Here is a 4345-nt window from a genome sequence, read left to right on the forward strand (position 1 = left end):
TGCTGGTGTCCGGCACCGTGGCCTCATTTCTCCAGTGGTGGTGTTTGGGGAGGGAGGGGGCCCCGTGCAACCCGGGAGGTTCACGCCAGGGTCTCCCTTTCTGGTCTGCTGCTGCTGCTGCTGCGTCGCTTCAGTCGTGTCCAACTCTGTGCGACCCTAGGCAGCCCTCCAGGCTCCTCTGTCCACAGGGTTCTCCAGGCAAGAACACTGGAGTAGATTCCCATTTCCTTCTCCCTTCCTGGTCTGGAAAATCCGTTTTGATCTGCAAGTCAGGCGCACTGCAGTGCAGACATGCTGCCACCAGAGGGCGACCTAGGTGAGAAAGCAAAGCTGGGAAGTGTCTGAGGTTTGCTTTGGATAAAACGTTATTCAAGCCATTCAGTGACGCAGCGTCCAAGGGCACCCTTCACAGTGGGTCCTGCCTGTAGACAGAGCCCAGGAGTGACGCAGGCCCCTGGTGCTGGGCGTCTGCTGCTCCCAGTCCGTCCCCTTTTTTATGGCTCAGAGGGCTGTCTGACCTTACTTGCTGACCTTCCCGCCCAGGAGCCATATGTGCCCACCTACAGGGAGGCAAGACGGACAGAGGCAAGAGGGACAAGGTGACCAGAGCAAGCATCCTCGAGGTCACTCGGGGCAGTGGTCGGTCTCCAGGAGGCACTTTTACCTCAGCAGGTCCCCAACCTGCTCCGTCCCCGCGCCTGCTCTTCCGTCCCCGCACCTGCTCTTCTGTCCCCGCACCTGCTCTGTTCCCACACCTGCTCTTCTGTGTCCCCGCACCTGCTCCGTCCCTGCACCTGCTCTTCTGTCCCCGCACCTGCTCTGTTCCCACACCTGCTCTTCCATGTCCCCGCACCTGCTCTTCCATGTCCCCGCACCTGCTCTTCCATGTCCCCGCACCTGCTCTTCCATCCCTGCACCTGCTCTTGTGTGTCCCCGCACCTGCTGTCCCCGCACCTGCTCTTCTGACCCCTCACCTGCTCTTCCGATCCTGCACCTGCTCTTCCATCCCCACATCTGCTCCGTCCCTGCACCTGCTCCATCCTGACACCTGCTCTTCAGTCCCCGCGCCTACTCTTCTCTCCCTGCACCTGCTCTTCCATCCTGCGCCTGCTTTTCCGTCCCTGCACCTGCTCTTCTCTCCCCGCACCTGCTCTGTTCCCGCAAGCATCGGCAGCCCCAGAGTCGGCTCTTGGTCTTGCAGACCACGCACACGTATCAGCACCTGAGCCTCTGGTGTGTGTTCCCTCCTAGATTTCCTTGTTTCTGTTTGTGGTCATTTTCCAGAAGACCTCCATTTTGTTTGTTTTCAATGGAATTTTCCTCTGATGAGACTTCTCCATTTCTTAGATTTGGGGTCAGGGGTAAAAATGTTTTTATTTTGTCCTTTCCCTTCCCTTGCTGTCGGGGTCTCAGGCAGTTGCTGTCTTTCGGCACTCAGGAAGTACCCTTCCATCGTCTTCTGGGTTCATTGCTTCTGTGCAGGAATCGAAGCATTCCTTGTGCCCCTTTGCGGTGGTGTCTTTTTTCCTGACTGTCTCAGATTTTCCCTTTGTCACTCACTTTTCAGTGGTTTGACTACAGTGTGCTCGGGAATTAACCTGTATTTATCTGTGCCAGGACTCATGAAACCTCTTAGAGTGTCTTGGCTTGCCTGTCTTTCATCAGTTTTGGAAAAGCCTCGCCCCTTCTTCAGAGCTTGGTCAGCCGCATTTCCAGGCTTCCCTCCTTGGACTCTGTATATCCGTGAGGCCTTTACACCGTGTTCCACGTCTCTTATGCCCTCTGTGTATCTCCTGTGCGTTTTTCTGTCTGCGCTTCAGTCTTCTATCTCTTCTGCCCTAGATTACAGTTCACGTATCCCACGTGGCACCAGTGGTAAAGAGCCCACCTGCCAATGCAGGAGACGAGAGACATGGGTTCTACCCTGACTCGAGAAGATCCCCTGGAGGAGGGAATGGCAATGTTCTTGCCTGGAGAATCCCGGGTACAGAGGGGCCTGGTGGGCTACAGTCCATGGGCTCGCAAAGCGTCGGACACGACTGAAGTGACTGAGCACAAATTGCAGTTCACCAGTCCTCTCTTCGTTTCTGTTCAGCTGTCCAGTAGCCCATCTCTTACACTATTTCCTTTACTTATCTTATTTTTAGTTCTATAATTTCTATTTGATTTGTAAAAAAAAAATTTCACATCTCTAAGCAAAAATTCCTGACTTGTCATTTATTGTTCTGAACATATTAGTTGTATTGAACATAGAGGCTGTGTTCAATAGCTCCAGAACCTGGATCCCCTGCTTTTATGCTTGGTTCTATTTCTTGATGTGCCTGGTGACTCTTGACATAAAAAAGTGAAGTGAAATAAAACAATGAAATAAAGTGACAGGTATTGTGAGTAGAAAAAAAGTGCAGAAGGACTTCCCTTGTGGCCTAGTGGCTCCATGGTCCTAACGCGGGTTTGATCCCTGGTTGGGTAACTAGATCCCAACCAAGAGTTCACGTGCCGCCACTAAAGGTCCCGTGTGCCGCAACTAAGAATCAATTCAGCCATGCAAATGTATAAATGATAAATAGGGACTTCCCTGGCGGCCAGTGTTGAGAATCTGCCTGCCAATGCGGGGGACACTGATTTGGTCCCCGGTCCGGGAAGATTCCACGTGGCTCGGGGCATCTAAGCCCCGGATGCACAGCTACTGACACCCACCTGCCCTGCAGCCTGCGCTCCGGAGAACCCGCCGCCACGAGAAGCCCGCGCACCGCACCTGGAGGGAGGCCCCCGCTCCGCAGCTAGAGAGCGCCCTCGTGCGGCAGCAGAGAGCCTATGCACCGCAACAAAGACCCAGGGCGGGCAAACTTGTTTTGTTAACTTAGAAATACAGATTTTTTTGAGGAAAGTCCAGACTCTAGACCATGCTCTATATCATCGGTGAGGATCAGCCTGTCCTCGGCCGGAGGGACTGAGCTGGCCTGAAGCTGGTTTGAGATGCACTCAGGCTGGCCCACCTCCTGATTGCCCGGGCCTCTGGGCTCAGCCCTCCTGGGATCCCAGTGGACAGTCAGGTGAGCTGACCAGCCTTCTCCTCCTCTGACAAAGATCCTGAACTCAGTTTTGTCTTCCTGGAACCATAATATTATTGTGCTTGGTTCAACGTTCCATCCACTCCACGCTCAGCCCTGTGCAGCATGAGAGTCAACAAATACCCCAAGAGGAAAATGCACAGAGCAACGGCGCTCTCTCCAGCTCCCCCCTGCTCCTGTGCATCTTGACCCTACAAGCCCTGGTGGCCCTGGCAGGCCTGAAGGCTGGTGCCCCGCGCCCCCCCCCCCCCCCCCCCCCACCTCCGCTAGTTTCGTGAGTCTGCCCAGACCCAGCCTGTCCACGCTGAATCTTTGCAGCCACCCCTGCCCAACTGCTCTGCCTCTGCCTCACAGCTTCATCTCTACCAACGGGGAAGCACAGAAGTGCTGCTGAAAATAAAATGAAAATTAGACACAACGCTGAGATAAGAAGACAGAAAGGGAAGCCCCCGTGCACCAGAAGGTAGATGGGAAACAACGCAGAATGGATAAACACACGGACAGTGCACCACTTCTGCGGGCAGTTAGGGCCCATCAGTTCAGCTCAGTTCAGTCGCTCAGTCGTGTCCGACTCTTTGCGACCCCATGAATCGCAGCACGCCAGGCCTCCCTGTCCATCACCAACTCCTGGAGTTCACGCAGACTCACGTCCATTGAGTCGGTGATGCCATCCAGCCATCTCATCCTCTATTGTCCCCTTCTGCTCCTGCCCCCAATCCCTCCCAGCATCAGAGTCTTTTCCAATGAGTCAACTCTTCGCATGAGGTGGCCAGAGTATTGGAGTTTCAGCTTCAACATCAGTCCTTCCAAAGAACACCCAGGGCTGATCTCCTTTAGAATGGACTGGTTGGATCTCCTTGCAGTCCAAGGGACTCTCAAGAGTCTTCTCCAACACCACAGTTCAAAAGCATCAATTCTTCAGCCCTCAGCTTTCTTCACAGTCCAACTCTCACATCCATATATGACCACTGGAAAAACCATAGCCTTGAGTAGATGGACCTTTGTTGGCAAAGTAATGCCTCTGCTTTTCAATATGCCATCTAGGTTGGTCATAACTTTCCTTCCAAGGAGTAAGTGTCTTTTAATTTCATGGCTGCAGTCACCATCTGCAGTGATTTTGGAGCCCAAAAAAATAAAGTCTGACACTGTTTCCACTGTTTCCTCATCTATTTCCCATGAAGTGATGGGACTAGATGCCATGATCTTCGTTTTCTGAATGTTGAGCTTTAAGCCAACTTTTTCACTCTCCATTTTCACTTTCATCAACAGGCTTT

This window comes from Bos indicus, chromosome 21 (assembly GCF_029378745.1).
Source record: "Bos indicus isolate NIAB-ARS_2022 breed Sahiwal x Tharparkar chromosome 21, NIAB-ARS_B.indTharparkar_mat_pri_1.0, whole genome shotgun sequence".
In the NCBI taxonomy this organism is placed as follows: domain Eukaryota; kingdom Metazoa; phylum Chordata; class Mammalia; order Artiodactyla; family Bovidae; genus Bos; species Bos indicus.